The following is a 17585-nucleotide window of genomic DNA, read 5'->3' on the forward strand; positions in this document are numbered from 1 at the left end:
ATTTTCTAATGAGTGACTGAACTGTGAAGAAAGAGATGAGAAACCCTCATCCCTCTGAACTACTTGTGTCAGAATATTTTAACCATAGTACAACGGATAGTAAATTATCCTTATTAACAGGAAATAAGTCTCACATTGGAATCTGAGCAATCAGATGGGCAGAGAAAAAACACTTTGACCCGCTCCTCATCTTTTAAAGACAAAGGAGAGTTTTTCTATGTACGAAGTCAGTTGTCAAGATAGCCTTAGGGAATAAGAGTCAGCAGCATCGAATCCTGCTGCACAGCTGGAACACCCACACACCAGGTCTTCCTGATCACAATCACTGGGCCTGTCCCCCCAACACAGGATGCCACGCTGAGGTCATTTGCAATTGCTCTGTTAGGAGCTCTTGGGAAGGGGGAAGAAGCTAGATAGGATGGGACAGGACACATGGAGGCCGAGAACATTAAGGCCATTTCAATTTAAATTCAGCATTCGCACACGCCCAGCCATCCCAGGCCCCTGTGAAGAAGAGATGAAATTTACATTACTTCAGTTACAGGAAAAAAACAAAAGTTTACAGCTTAATGACCTAGAAAGCCCCACAATAGAATCAAAACAGAGCCCAGGCCAAGGGCAGGAAGCCCCTATTAGAATGATAGCAGAGCTCAATGCCCTTGAAGGCCCCATATCAAAATGTAAACAGAACTTGAGGAATTGCTCCAGCCCTTCTGGAGGTCCCTGAGACCAGCCCTTAAAACTAAGCTAAAACCCAACTCCGGGTCCTAGTCCCTGCTCCGCTGTGTTGGGTGTACTGGGACGCAAACTGGAGTTTGGAATTCAACCCTTGTGTGTTTGCATCGGTGTCAGCTCCTTAGTGGTTTCTCGGATACGCAATCTTGGACACAATACCCCCATGTCCCCTCCCACCTTGGCTGAACCCCTATCCCCTCCCAACCAGGCTGACACTCCGTCACCTCCCCGCCCACAACAACTGGGCACAGGCCCTCACAAAGGTCCCACGGGCACGGTGGGGACTCCCCCCATCCCTGGCATCCCAGAGGAAGGAAGGAGGTTTTGGTAGGACACACTTCCATGGTGACCACAGGGCTCCCTGCCCAGCACGGCAGCTCGTGACAGGTCGGGGTCTGTCCCTGACGCCTGCTCCTCCTCCCCGGTTTTCCCACAGGAAATGAAGGAGGAGGCCCTGGTCTCCTCCAGGGACATCACGCAGGTAGACCTGGACGTCAACAGGATGTTCGGCAGCCACATCATATATTAGGACTCCTAGGGGTCGGGTGAGGCTGCTGGGCCAGGGGGCTTTGGGGCCCCGGGGGCTTCTGTGTAGGGAAAACGGAGCCTCTGACACCAGGGGGAGAACAGCAGCCAACAACACACCACTCCATGGTAGGGTGATTGGGATGACCACCGTGCACACCCCTCTGGGCCTCAGGGATGAGGAGGCCACTAGGATGGGGCCTCCAGGGGTTGCCATGGGAGCTGAACACCAAAGGGGAGAGGGACGGCCCCATGAGAAGCAGGGGATGGGGTGGGGGATGTGGGGGGCAGGGACCGGACCTGGGGGCCAGGTGGCATGGCCGCGGCTGGAGCAGGATACACATTGATCCCATGAGGGTTGGACGGGTCAGAGTGACACCCACTCTCGGTGATTTATATATTTCTAAATTCTATGCATTTAATTTGAGACAATTTGCAATTTGAAACCATGCATATTATGATGACCCCCAGATAATGCCCCCGGTCCAGCCACGGCCCTGCACTGACCACACCGCACCCCAGGGGCAGGTGTCACAACAAACCCCAGACTGGGGTCGCCTTTAACTGTAGATGTCTCCTTGTGCATCTTAGGTGAAGGAGATACCCTGTGTGCGCAGGCCCCCCACGACATCCCCCTCATTCCCCACTCCCACTCCATCCCCCTACATCATCATCCCCAAAGGCATCCCACCTAAATGATCCCCCTCACACCCACACAGCCCCACACAATCCCCACCCACACTATACCCCAACACCATCCCCCCTACACCATCCCCCACACTCCACCACAATCATACCCCTGCTCCCACAGGATCCACCCCCACACCATTTATCCCTAGCAACGACCTGGTGCAGATGCCCCCTGTGGGACATGCTCAGCCTCCCCGAGTTTCTCTGTATACCCTGATCTCATCAGAAGCCCGGGTGTCCCATAGAGTACCCAGGGGTTGCAGGGAGCTGGAAAGACAGGGAGCCCCCGCAGGGTGGGTGCAGGTGAGTGGTGCAGAGGATCCACCGTGTCCTGCCTCCGCCCACTGTCTCTCCTGGAGGGCGGCACACCCTGCATAGGACACCAGCCCCTAACCCATAGGAACCTGGGCTGACCTGGCCCCGGGGTCTGTGGGGGCTTAGTTGATTTGAGCCCCCCCAGGCTTAACACAAAGACTAATGGGATCCAGCCCCCCATGGCCCTGGCCAGCCCTGGATTCTGGTCCCGGGCTGAGCAAGCCGTCTCACAGCTGGATGTGGCCTCTTGGGCCCTGGGCATACCCCACCGATCCAGGTCGCTGACCTAGGGTGCCCTTTGGATCCTGGGACACCCCAGTGTGGGGAGAGCAGGGGTAGGCTGGTGGGCCCCACCCATACTCACACCAGGAGGCAGGCTGCTCCAGGTGCTGGGGTACCTGGGAGCCCGAGGCCGGGGTCCAGCTGCCCTGTTGGGACCCAGCACAGGAGCCCATGAGCTGCAGGTCCAGGTCAGCTCTGCTCTCCTCAGAACCGTCTCTCAGGCTGAAACCTCAGGACACACGCCCCCACCCGGATTCCACACATGCTCCCAGGTGGGGGACTCCAGCACCCGCCCCCCCAACCCGTGTCATTCTTGCCCTCCCCTTAAGGACAGAAAGCTCTCCGTCCCTAGGGGAAGGCGTGCACCCTCGGCTCTGAGGCCATTTGCTGTAGAAAGTCAATAAAGTGTTGTGGTGCGAAAATGCACAGCCAGCCCTTTTCTGTGTCTCCCAGAACACTGCACGGGGCTTGGAGAGACCCCCAGGTAGGAGGAGGGGGCACCACCCAGGCCCCACCAGCTCCTGCAGGGGTGCCACCATCCACACCCAGCTGACCTCCCCATGTGACTTCCAGGGGTGGCCGGATGCCAGGTTCAGGACCTGACAGACTTTACTGGGACTCAGGCTGTGCCCCTTGGGCCAGGAGGGGCTGGGACAGAGTGACAGCCAGGAAGCCTCAGGTCACCAGTTTCTGTGCAAAGCCACCCAGATGTCTGTGCTCCCTCTGTCAAGGGGGCCGGGGCAGGCCGTGTTCCGGGGCCCCTCCTCCGCCCATCATCCCCGTGCCTGTATGCCTGGGGATCCCAGGACCGAGTCCCACATCGGATTCCATTTGGGGAGCCTGCCTCTCCTTCTGCCTATGTTTCTGCCTCTGCTGCTCTCTGTGTCTATCATGAATAAATAAATAAAATATTTACATTTCAAAAAAGAAAGAACAAATACTGTAACAAGCGATGAAGAAAGGCATTATTTCATAATTAAAAAGATTCTCTATCAAGATCAAACAACTATATATTTATGCTGCCAAAATGGCAGTACCTAAATATAGAAACCAATTAACAACAAATGTACAGGAACTCACTGATAATAATACAATGACAGCGGATTTTAACACCCACTTATGGCAATGGACCGATCGTCTATACAGAAAATCAACAAGTGAAAAATAGCCTTGACACACTGGACCACACGGACTCAACAGATATAGTCTGAACATTTCTTCCTAAAGCAGAATACACATTCCTTTCAATTGCACATGGGACATTCTCCAGAACTGGTCATATCATGGCCCACAAATCAGCCCTCAACAGGTACAACAGGTACAAGAAGGTTGATATCACACCCTGTACATTTTCGGACCACGACGCTATGAAACTCGAAGTCAACAGTAAGAAAAAATTTGGACAGACCAAAAATACGTGGAGATTATGAACATCCTACTAGAGAATGAATGGAGCAACCAGGAAATTAAAGAGGAAATTTAAAACAAATGAAAATGAAAACATGTTTCTCCAAACCTCTGGGATGTAGCAAAGGCAGTCGTATGAGGGAAGTACATAGCAATCCAGGCCTATCTCAAGAAACAAGAAGTCTCCAATACACAGCCTAACCCTACACCTTAAGAAGCTGGAAAATGATTAGTAAACAAAGCCTAAAGCCTATAGAAGAGGGGGAAAATAAAGATGAGAGCACAAATAAACAATACATAAACAACAAAGCAGTAGAATGGAATAACGAAACAAAGAGATGGTTCTTCAAAATAATTAAGAAAATGGATCAAGCCCTAGCCAGCCTTATCAACGAGAAAAGAGAAAAGACCTAAATAAATAAAATCACAAATGAGAGAAGAGAGATCAAATCAACACCAGAAAAATAAGACAATTATAAGGGAATACTATGAAAGATTATACGCTAACATACTGGGAGACCTGGAGGAAATGGACAAATGCCTAGAAATGTGCAAACGAGCAAAACTAAATAGGAAGAAATAAAAAATGTGAACAGACCCATAACTAGCAAAGGATTTGAATCAGCAAGGCACCTGGGTGCCTCAGTGGTTGAGCATCTGCTTTGGCTCAGGTCATCATCCAGGGGTCTTGGGCGAATCAAGTCCCACATCAGGCTCCCTGCATGAAGCCTCAATTTCCCTGTGTCTATACCTCTGCCTCTCTGTGTCTCTCATGAATCCATAAATAAAACCTTAAAAAGAAAAAAGATAAAAAGATGAAAGGACCCAAATAAAATCTCAAATGAGAAAAGAGACATTACAACCAACACTAGAGAAATAGAAACGATTATAAGAGAACATTATGAAAAATTATATGCCAGCAACCTAGAACCTGGAAGAAATAGACCAATTCCTGGAAATATATAACATAGCAAAAATGAAAAAGGAAGAAATAAGAAACTTGAACAGACAGATAACCAGCAAAGAAATTGAATCAGGAATCAAGGATCTCCCAACAGGAGATGCTTAGATCAATAGAACAGAATGGAAAGCCGAAACAAGATACAAACCTGTAACTCTATGATCCATTAATCGACAACAAAGCAGGATGGAATATCCAAAGCACAAAGACAGTCTCTTCAACAAACCCTAACCCTGACCCCAGGAAAAGAACAAATGGTATTGGGAAAACCAGGCAGCCAAATGCAGAAGAATGAAACTGCACCACTGTCTTACACCATATATATAAAAAATAAATTCAAAATGGAAGAAAGACCTAAATGTGAGACTTGAAACCATACAAAGAAGAAAAGATAGGCAGCAACGTCTTTGACATTGGCCATTGGATCTTCATATATATATATATACACACAAATGTGTTTTTTAAATTTTTATTTATTTATGATAGTCACACACAGAGAGAGAGAGAGAAAGAGACATAGGCAGAGACAGAAGCAGGCTCCATGCAGGGAGCCTGACGTGGGACTCGATCCCAGGTCTCCAGGATCGGGCCCTGGGCCAAAGGCAGGCGCTAAACCGCTGCGCCACCCAGAGATCCCTGGATCTTCTTTCTAGATATGCCTCTGAGGTGAGGAAACAAAAGCAAAAATACTATTGGGAATTCATCAAATTGAAAAGCTTCCGCAAAGTGAAGGAAAAAACCAAAGCTAAAAGGCAACATACAAAATGAAAGGAATAATTGGTAAACAACACATCCAGTGAAGAGTTAGTATGCAAAACACATAAAGTAAATATAAATCTCAAGATCCTAAAAACAAATTATGCAACTGGAGATGGGCAGAAAAATGAATGGAATTTGTCTCTGACAAGACAACCAGATGGCCACCAGACACACGGAAAGACACTAAGCGTCACCCATCATCAGGGAAATGCAAACCAAAGCCACAATTATATGTCACCTGACAACCGTCATAATGGCTAATATTAACAACACAAGAAACAACAGGTGTTGGTGAGGCTATGGAGAAGGGATAGCACCCTTACACTCCTGGTGGGCATGCAAAAAGATGTAGCCACTGTGGAAAACAGTGTGGATGGTCCTCGAGAAGTTAGAAAAGGGGATCCCTGGGTGGTGCAGTGGTTTGGTGCCTGTCTTTGGCCCTGGGCGCGATCCTGGAGACCCGAGATGGAATCCCACTTCGGGCTCCCAGTGCATGGAGCCTGCTTCTCCCTCTGCCTGTGTCTCTGCCTCTCTCTTTGTGACTATCATAAAAAAATTTTTTTAAAGAAGTTAAAAATAGAGCTACCCTACGATTCCAAAATTGCAGAGCTAGGTATTTACCCCGTGGATACAAAAGTACTTTAGTAGATTCTAAACACGCAGCACAGTGTTTGTAGCAGCATAATCAACAACAGCCAAACTGTGGATACAGCCCAGATGTCCATCGGCAGATGAATGGGCAGAAAGATATGGTAAATATACACACTGCGGCATCACTCGGTCATCAGAAGGGATGAAATGAAGCCATTTACAATGACGTGGAAGGAGTGGAAAGGATTTATGCTAAATGAACTCAGTCAGAGAAAGACAGATACCAAATACCATACAATTGCATTCACATGTGAATTTTAAGAAACCAAACAAACTGGCAAAGGGGCTCAGGGGGGATGAGAGAAGCGAACCAAGAGACACACTCTTAGTCACAGAGAATAAACTAATAAATACCAGAGGAAGGTGGGGGGATGGGGAATCAGGGGATAGGGACAGTGGAGGGCAGCTGTGACTAGTACCAGGCGTTGTATCCAAGGGTTGAATCACTATGTGGTAAACCGGAAGCTATATCATACTGTGTTTACAAACAGGAATTCACGTAAAACTTTAAAATAATAATTGGTAGTATTGATGAAACATGGGGGCAGTAGAGATAATATCAGAAAGACAACTGAAAATCCAAATAAAGAGTCTTTAGACCCACAAATCCCCTCCTTAGCTCAGCTCGGGAGAAGCCTGCCATGTCTATTTTGACCCCAGCAGAAGCCTGTATTTTGATTCTCTGGGGAGGCCACTGACTTGGTGGAGTCATGCTATCTTTGAACCCAAAACCTAGAGTGCATAAAACTAAACTGCCCAATACCAGGAGTCCGAGTGCAGGCACATGCCAAGACCCAAACTCTAACCAGACACAGACATAACCCTAACCCTATACTTAATCCTAATGTTAACGTAACCCTTAAACAAAACCCATCACTAATCGAAAACCAAACACAAACCCCAAGACCAAAACACATTCACTGAAACTTTCTGCCAACCCTCACCCTAAATCCTAAACCTATTCTAAACCCTTAAGCCTGACCCCTACATTAAATCTAACCCTAACCTCTAACCCTAACCTTAACTTAATATACTCAAATCCTATTCTTAACCTTAACCTGTACCCTAACCTTAACCCAATACCAATCCTATCACATACCCCAAACTGTACTCTAACCTGTACCCTAAAACTAACTCCTAAACTACACCCTAAACCTATCTCTTACCCTTTTCCAAAACCATACCCTGACCCTGACCTGACCCTAATCCCTAACTAAACACTAACCCTAAACCTAGCACTAACCCCTATCCTAAACCTAACCCTCGCCCTAACCCTAAACATAGCCTTTTACCCTAACACTTACCCCTAACTCTAACTCACACCCTAACCCCTAACCCTAAATGGAAACCTAAGCCCAACCCTAACTGTAAAAATAACCCTAACCCCACCTCCAAACCTCCTGCCCTAATCCCTAAAGCCTAAATCCTAACCCTAACTCTAAATCCTATTGCTAACCCTAACCCCATTCCCTAATCCCTAACACCCATCCTAACTCCTAACCACTGACCCTTACCCTTATCCCTCACCCTAACCTCTAATCCATAACCATAAGCTTAATCACAAACACCTAACATCTAACCTAAGCCTAACCACCAACTGCCTCCCCTCCCCTGACCCTACCATTCATTCTACCCATTCACTTACCCTGTGGTTCTGAGTAGTCCCTTCTGATGTGGACGTGGCCCCCAACGGAGCCTCCAGAGTCCTCCAGGGGGTCCTGAGGAAGCAGGGCTCCTGTGAGTGTGGACGTGGCCCCACGTGTTCCTGAGTCATAGTCAGCGGGTCCTGAGGATGCTGGGTCTCCTGTCACTGTGGACTATGCCTCACATCCTCTGGAAGCCTCAAGCAGGTCCTCAGGTGGCCGGGGGCTCCTGTCAGCCTGGACATGGCCCCACATCCCCCAGAAAACTCACGGCGCATCCTGAGGAGGCTGTGGGCTCCTGTCAGCATAGACACAGCCCCATATTTCCAGAAGCCAAAGTCCAGGTCCTGTCAGGATTGACGTGGCCCCACATTTTCCTCAGCCTCACCATAAGACCTGAGGAGGCTGGGGGCTCCTGTCAGCATAGATGTGGCCCCAAATCTTCCAAAAACTTCACAGTGGGTCCTGAGGAGGCTGGAGACCCCTGTCAGTGTGCATTGGCCACCCACATTTTTCTGAGGCCTCACCACAGGCCCTGACAAGGCTGGGGTCTTCTGTCCGCATGGACGTATCCCATATTTCCCCAAGTCAACACCGGGGGTCCTAAAGAAGTCAGCATCCTGTTGTGTAGATGTCACCCAACGTCCTCCCGAACATCACTGAGGGTTCTGAGGAGACCGGGGCTCCTGTCACCGGGAATGCGGACCCCAACTTCCAGAAGCCTCAAGTTATGTCCTGAGTGGCCCAGGGGCTCCTTTCAGCCTGGATGCAAGCCCACAATTTCCTGAAGCTGCGGCTCATCAGCGTGGACGCTTCCCCACGTCCTCCTCAGTCCTACCCCAGCACAGGCTTTCTCCTGTTATTGCAGGCAGATTAGGCCTACTGCCCATTCATGCCCCCTGGGTGGGGCCTGGGCTCGGGAGCCCCCTGCGGGACGCTCAGGCGCTGTAGGAGGCTGTGCAGGAGGCAGTGGGCGCTTCAGGGACAGCACCTGCCTCCTTTCAGGCTCCAGCTGTGGCCTGTTAGCTTCGGAAACGTCTCACTGAAACGGAGCCCAACACCCGGCTTCCCCAGAAATACTAAAGGACAAGGAATTGGAGCCCACAGGACGCGAAATGAAATGTGGACCAGACTTTTACCACATCCCACAAAACCCACTCAACCCTCTTCCACTGTGGGCGGGACTGTGGGCTGGTGCAGCCACCCTGGAAACAGTTTGAAGGCTCCTCAGGAAGTTACAAATAGAGCCGCCCTGCGACCAGCAGGTGAAAGGCCTGAGCTCACTCCGAAGATACAGATGCAGTGAGAATCGGGACACCTGCATGTCCTGATGTTCACAGTATCCGGGTCAACAGTAGCCACACTGTGGGAGGAGCCTCGGTGCCCTCGAGCAGATGATGGATAAAAAGGGAGATAAATGATGGTCATAGAGAGAAGAATGGTATTCAGCTATCAAAGAGAAAGAAATCTTTCCATTTGCAACGACGTGGATAGAACTAGAGGGATCATGTTAAGTAAAATAAGTCAGTCAGGAAAGAGAATGACCGTGTGGTGTCATTCATAGGTGGGATTAAAGAAGCAAAGCATATAACAACTGTGAAGGGAAGGAAAAACAAGATGAAAACAGTTGCAGGAAATACAGACTCTTAATGATAGGAAACAAACTGAGGGTCGTTGGAGGCGGGGGGGTGGGTTAACAGGAGACCGGCATGAAGGAGGGCATGTGATGTCATGAGCACTGCTGTTATCTCCAACTGGTGAATCCCTGAATTCTTCCTCTGAAAGTATAATACACTATCCGTTAATTAATTGGGTTTAAATTAAATTAAGTTAAAAAATCAGTTGTATCAAAGCACATTTCCTTCTGGACTCTCTGTTTTGCTCATTCAGCTTATACTGGGACCACCCGCCGTGGGACTGGTTTGCCTACATAGGCTCCATGCCTCGTCCATGGCCCAGCCCAGGGCTAGAACTCACCACCCCTAATATCGGGACAGGAGGTGTGGTCAGGAGTCGGATGCTTAACCAACGGAGCCAGGTGGGGGCCCGAGAACCACACTGCTTTATCCTGTGTGTCTCTGTGACATCATTTGAAATCGGAAAGTGCTGCATCCCGCTCTGTCCTGCTTCTCAAATACTGATTTGCTGTCCCGAGTCATTTGTGGGGGCGGATGGATGTTATGAATTTTTTTTCCTATTTCTAAGACCTGCCACCATGATTTTGATAGGAATGACATTGAAACTGAGGGAGCCTACAGGAACTGCATACATTTTCACAAGATGAGGCTCCCACCCCACGAGCCCAGGACGGCCTCCCAGAGCCTGATATGGCTCAGTGCACAAGTCTTGTGCTCCTTTGGTTCAGTCTCATTATTTATTCTTCTTGATGCTCCTGAGAAGGCCTTCATGTCCTTCCTTTCCTTCCTGAGTGCTCATTGTCGGGACACAGCAAGGCTACTCTGCTCTGTAGGGTCAGTTTGTGTCCGTGACTTTACTGAACTCACTCCTTAGTTCTAACACGTTTTGGTGGAGGCTCCCGGGTTTCCTGTTTCCAGTACCGCATTTTCAGCATATAGCAACAGTGTGACATACCCCTTCCAGGTGTGGAACCTTTGCTGTTTACAGCTTAATGTCCTAGAAAGCTCCACAATAGAATCAAAACTGAGCCCAGGCCAAGGGCAGGAAGCCCCTATTAGAATGAGAACAGAGCTCAATGCCCTTGAAGGCCACATATCAATATGTAAACAGAACTCGAGGAATTCCTCTAGCCCTTCTGGAGGTCCCTGAGACAAGCCGTTAAAACTAAGCTAAAACCCACCTCGGGGTCCAAGTCCCTGCTCCGCTGTGTCGGGTATACTCGGACACCAGCTCGAGCTTATAAATAAACAATTGTGTGTTTGCTTTGGTGTGGGCTTCTTGGTGGTTTCTCGGATTCGCAATCTTGGGCACAACAGTCTGAGATAAAAAAACAAAACCAAAAGCAGCTGAGACGTAGGCAGAGTGAAAGCAGGATTCTGAGAAATGAGCTTGGGGGCTCTTCTGTGGAGGGCCTGCAGACTGGGGGTGGGATGATCAGCCCCAGACCCAGAGGACCCAGCATCCCCACCGGCATCATGCCAAACAGCACTGAGTCTAAGGGAACAGCACAGTGCCACCCGCTGGAGGCAAGAGTCACTGAAACCCACCCAGCCCCTGACCCTGCAGGTGCATCACCTAGGCAGATGTGCACCTGACAATCAGCACCATGGGCCATCCCCAGACCCCGCACAGACCACTCACTGTCAACAAGTTGTCGGACCACAGAGGCTGTAGAGGTTCAGCACTGCCTGGAAAGTAGGGTCTAGCTTCCTTTGTAATTTGTGCTTTATTTTCATTTATTTTCTTTGATTCTATTTTATTAATTGCCTTATTTTAATTTTTATGTACGTACCATATATATTTCTTATTTTTACACTCATGGTACTTTAATTGTGTTTGTTATTTTGGGATTTAGAATCTTCTAACAAGGAGGCCAAAATAATCTGGTGTTTTTTTTTGGGGGGGGGAGGGAAGTTGTTATTGTTTTTCTTGGTTTTTCTTTTTCTTCCTTCTTTCTATTCTGGAAAAAAATAATGAGATGTAGAAATTCAACTCTATAAAATAACATGAGGTAGTACTCACAGCCAGGAAGTCCATCAATACAAATATATGATGACTAACTACAGTTTAAAACAATGATTATAGAGCATCCCTTACTGTAGAAATAAAAGAACTAAAATTTAGTCAGGCCAACGTTAAAAATGCTAAAACTGAGATGCAGTCCCAAGTGGAAGCCTTAAAAACAACGAAAGTTATGGACCACAGAGACAGATTTAGGGAATTCAGCCACTTATTAAAACAATAACATTCATGTCATAGGAGACTCAGAAGATGAAGGGAGAGAAAAGGTGGGCCTTGCTCATCCATTAGAAACGACAAATACCCACCATTTGCTTCAACGTGGATGTAACTGGAAGGTATTATGCTGAGTGAAGTATGTCAATTGGAGAAGGACAAACATTGTATGTTCTCATTCACTTGGGGAATATAAATAATAGTGAAAGGGAATATAGGGGAAGGGAGTAGAAATGTGTGAGAAATATCAGAAAGGGAGACAGAACATAAAGACTCCTAACTCTGAGAAACGAACTAGGGGTGATGGAAGGGGAGGAGGGCAGGGGTGGGTGTGAATGTGTGGTGGGCACTGAGGGGGGCATTTGACGGGATGAGCACTGAGTGTTATTCTGTATGTTGGCAAATTGAACACCAATAAAAAGTAAATTTATTATTTAAAAGAAAGAAAGATGAAAGAAAGAAAGAAAGAAAGAAAGAAAGAAAGAAAGAAAGAAAGAAAGAAAGAAAGAAATAGGGGCACCTGGGTGGCTCAGTCAGTTAAGCTTCTGCCTTAAGTCAGATCATGATCCAGGTCCCAATGTAGGCTCCCTGTTCAGCAGGGAACCTGCTTCTCCCTGTCCAGCTGCCTCTCTCACTCATGGTTTTTCTCTCCTCTCTCTCTCTCTCAAATAAATAAATAACATCTTTGAAAACGAAAAAAAAAACAAACACACAAGGAAGAGAAATCTCCCATGTAGAAGAATTTCAAACAAATTTTGCAGACTTTCCACCCTCAAGTTGGTGAGCATAGCTTCCCACTCTTACGTGTGGAATACACATAGTAACTTCCCTCTACAAAATATATTATGAAAAACGTAAAATAATAATGATAATATAATGATAATAATAATAATAATAATAATAATAGGAAGAAGAAGAAGAAGAAGAAGAAGAAGAAGAAGAAGAAGAAGGAGAAAAAGAAGAAGAAGAATCACTTAACTACGGAGAAAGATGACAAACACTACCTCAGCAAGATGATCAGATCGATACCAAGGCGGACAAATCATGTTGATAGTATCTATCTTTTATATGATATAATAAAAATGGCAGTATATCTCTGTATATAATCCACAAAAACAGTTCAATCATGAGATAAACAACAGACATGTCTCAACTGAGGGAAATTTTATAAAATACTCTACTTCTCAAAGTGTTCCAGTGCAACAACAACAAGGAAAGGCTGAAAGACTGTCACAATCCAGAGGAGCCTAAGAAAACAGGAGGACAAATGGAATGTCATATGAGGGGTGGTAACTTAGCAAAAACTAAGGAAATCTGAATAAATTTCGTCTTTGGTTAATGCGAATATTTTAATATTGATTCATTAGCTAATATTTGTACCGTACTGATATAAGATATCAATCATTGGAGAAACTGAGTGCAAGTGCATGCAAATGCTCTGTACTGTCTTCTCAATTTCCCTATAAATCTTTGTTTTTTTCCTAATAAATAAGATTTATTTTGAAAATTGACTTAAATGAATCAGGCTCCAAGTGTGAAGACATTTTAAGAATAGTTGAATTAACTGTTGCCTTATTCTTAAAGAGTTCCTTTGATGGAAACAAAGTAAGAATTTTAGAACAGAAGGAAAGAAAAACACTTATGAACACGTATAATGCCTCCTCAACCTGAAAAGCAGGAACGATTAATAAATAGCAAAAATCAGATAAAAATACTTCTATTATAATAGACACCATATTGCAAGTGCATTTAAAATTAGCAATGCATAACATTTATTTCCTTGACATTTGTCTTCCAAAGAGTTCAAAGTGTTTCAGTGTCAGTTGAAACAGGGGAAGAATCTCAGGGAAGGATCCTTCACATAATAATAGGACCATTGGTAATAATGTCTCTCAGTTATTTCCAAATCCATAACGATCCATTTCCTGAGGAGTGACTGAGCTGTGAAGAAAGAGATGAGAAACTCTCATCCCTCTGAATTACTTGTGTCAGAATATTTTAACCATAGTACTACGGATAGTAAATTATCCTTATTAACAGGAAATACGTCTCACATTGGAATCTGAGCAATCAGATGGGCAGAGAAAAAAGGCTTTGACTGGCTCTTCATCTTTTAAAGATAAAGGAGAGCTTTTCTATGTATAAAGCCAGTTGTCAAGATAGCCTTAGGGAATGAGTCTGCAGCATCAAATCCCAATGCACATCCCGTATGCCCGCACCCCAGGTCTTCCTGATCCCAAATCCCTGGGCCTCTCCCCCAACAGACCCTGCCAAGCTGAGGTCATTTGCAATTGCTCTCTCAGGAGCTCCGGGGAAGGGGGAAAGAGCTAGATAGGATGGGAGGGGACGCAAGGAGGCCAAGAAAATGAAGGTCTTTCCTCTTTAAGTTCAGGATTCGAACAGATCCATCCATCCCAGGCCCCTGTGAAGAAGAGGTTAAATTTACATTACTTCAGTTACAGGAAAAAAACAAAAGTTTGCAGCTTAATATCCTAGAAAGCCCCACAATAGAATAAGAACTGAGGCCACCCCAAAGGCTGGAAGCGCCTATTAGAATGAGAACAGAGGTCAATGTCCTTGAAGACCCCATATCAAAATGTAAACAGAACTTGAGGAATTACTCCAGCCCTTCTGGAGGTCCCTGAGACAAGTCCTAAAAACTAAGCAAAAACCCACCACGAGGTCCAAGTCCCTGCTCCTCTGTGTTGGGTGAACTTGGACGCAAACTCGAGTTTGGAAATCAACCCTTGTGGGTTTGCATCAGTGTCAGCTCCATAGTGGTTTCTCAGATTCACAATCTTGAGCACAACACCCCCATGTCCCCTCCCACCTGGGCTGAACCCCTATCCCCTCCCACCCAGGCTGACACTCCGTCACCTCCCCGCCCACAACAGCTGGGCACAGGCCCTCACACAGGTGTCACGGGCACGAAGGGCACTCCCGCCATGCCCGGCCTCCCAGAGGAAAGAAGGAGGTTTTGGCAGTACACACTCCCATGGTGGCCCCAGGGCTCCCTGCCCAGCACGGCAGCTCGTGAGAAGTCGGGGTCTGTTTCCCTGACGCCTGCTCCTCCTCCCCAGTTTTCCCACAGGAAGTGAAGGAGGAGGCCCTGGTCTCCTCCAGGGACATCACGCAGGTAGACTTGGACGTCAACAGGACGTTCGGCAGCCACACCATATTTTGGGATGGCTAGGGGGTCAGGTGAGGCTGCTGGGGCAGGGGCATTTGGGGCCCTGAGGGAAAATGGGGCTTCTGAGGCCGGGGGAGCAATAGAAGCCAAAAACACACTGCTCTCTGGTAGATGCTGGGGATGACTCCCGTGCCCACACTCCCGATGCCTCGGGGATGAGGAAGCCAGAAGGATGGGGCCTTCAGGTGTTGCCATGAGAGCTGAACACCAAAGGGGAGAGGGACGGCCCCCTGAGAAGCAGGGGATGGGGTGGGGGACGTGGGGGGAGGAACCAGACCTGGTGGCCAGGCTGCATGGCCGCTGCTGGAGCAGAACAAACATCGATCCCATGAGGGTCAGACGGGTCAGAGTGACACCCACTCTCGATGCTTTATATTATTCTAAATTCTATGCATTTAATTTGAGACAATTTGCAATTTGAAAACATACATAGTATAATGATCCCCAGATAATGCTGCTGGTCCAGCCAGGGCAGGGGCAGGTGTCACTGCAAACCCCAGACTAGTCGCCTTTAACTGTAGACGTCTCCTTGTGCATCTTAGAGGAAGGAGATGCCCTGTGTCCGCAGGCCCCCCACGACATCCCCCTCATACCCCACTCCCACTCCATCCCCCTACATCATCATCCCCATTGGCATCCCACCTACACCATCCCCCTCAAACCCACACAGCCCCACACAATCCCCACTCACACTATACCCCAACACCATCACCCCTACACCATCCCCCACACTCCAACACCATCATAACCTTGCCCTCACGCCATCCACCACCACACCATCGGCCCTCAGCAAGGACCCGGTGCAGGTGCCCCCTGTGGGACATGCTCAGCCTTCCCGGGTTTCTCTGGATACCCTGCTCCCATCAGAAGCCTGGGTGTCCCGTAGAATACCCAGGGGTTACAGGGAAGAGGGAAGACAGGGAACCCCCAACAGGGTGAGTACAGGTGAGTGGTGCAGAGGACCCACTGTGCCCTGCCTCTGCCCACTGTCCCTCATTTAGCGTACACACCCTACACAGGACACCAGCCCCTAACCCATGGGGATCTGGGCTGGCCTGGCCCTGGGCTCTGTGAGGGTTGGGGTGATTTGAGCCTCCATCCCAGGCCCAACACAAAGACTAATGGGATCCAGCCCTCATGGTCCTGGCCAGCCCTGGATTCTGGCCCTGGGCTGAGTGAGCCCTCTCACAGCTGAATGTTGACTCCTGGACCCTGGGGTAGCATGGTGGGCCCCACCCACACCCACACCAGGAGGCAGACTCCTCCAGGTGCTGGGGCGCCAGGGAGCCCGAGGCCGGGTTCCAGCTGCCCTGTTGGGACCCAGCGCAGAAGCCCATGAGCTGCAGGTCCATGTCAGCTCTGCTGTCCTCAGAACCATCTCTCAGACTGAAACCTCAGGACACACGCCCCCACCCAGAGTCCACACATGCTCCCAGGTGGGGGACTCCAGCACCCGCCCCCCAACCCATGTCATTCTTGCCCTCCCCTAAAGGATAGAAAGGTCTCCCTCCCCAGGGGAAGGCGTGCACCCTCAGCTCTGAGCCCGTTTGCTGTAGAAAGTCAATAAAGTGTGGTGCGAAAATGCACAGCCAGCCCGTTTCTGTGTCTCCCAGAACACTGTTCATGAGGCATGGAGAGAACCCCAGAGAGGAGGACGGGGTACCACCTAGGTCCCACCAGCCCCTGCAGGGGCGCCGCCAGCAACACCCAGCTGACATCCCAACGTGCCTTCCCCTGGACCAGATTCCGGGGTCATGACGCAACAGACTTTACTGGGACTCAGGCTGTGCCCCGCGGGCCACGAGGGCCTGGGACAGAGTGACAGCCAGGAAGCCTCAGGTCACCAGGGTCAGTGCAAAGCGACCCGGAGGTCTGTGCTCCCTCTGTCCAGGAGGCTGTGGCTGGCTGGGTGTGGGGCTCTTCCTCCCCTCACTGCATTCCCTTGACTGTGTGCCTGGGGCAGAGAGGGCCTGCAGGGCGGTCAGCATGGCCCTAGAAGGGATGTCAGGACAGTAGGCCCTTGTGTTGTGCCCAACATTGTGAATCTGAGAAACCACTGAGGAGCCAACACCATTGCAAACTCCCAAGGATTTCTTTACAAGCTGGAGCTTGTGTCCAGGTGCACCCGACACAGCAGAGCAGGGACTTGGACCCCGAGACTAAAAGGCTTAGCAGCTTTATAGGGGCCAGTGGCCCATGGGATTCGCAGAAAGTTGCACTGTCATGTCAGTTCACACGCAGGTGGCCGATTGAATTACACCTTACCATATAGTATCCACTTGAGCTGGCCTATTACTTTGGTCGAATTGGCACACAGATTTGGCGGGCACAAAGCGGGTTTACATTGTTATGAGCTGATTTCTGATTAGGGTGTGTTGAGCAGCCTGACTAGGTGGGGCAGCGCCTTAAGCAACAATCAGGTCATGTCAGGGTCATAGGGGAAGTGGCGGGTGTAGCACAAAATGGAATCAGTCCTGCTCTGTGTGCCCAGGGGTAGGAGATTTTTGTTAAATTTCCTGGGTCCCACACTTGAAGCTCATGCACCTGGGCCACC

The sequence above is a fragment of the Canis aureus genome, chromosome 36 (genome assembly GCF_053574225.1).
Source record: "Canis aureus isolate CA01 chromosome 36, VMU_Caureus_v.1.0, whole genome shotgun sequence".
NCBI classification, from domain to species: Eukaryota; Metazoa; Chordata; class Mammalia; order Carnivora; family Canidae; genus Canis; species Canis aureus.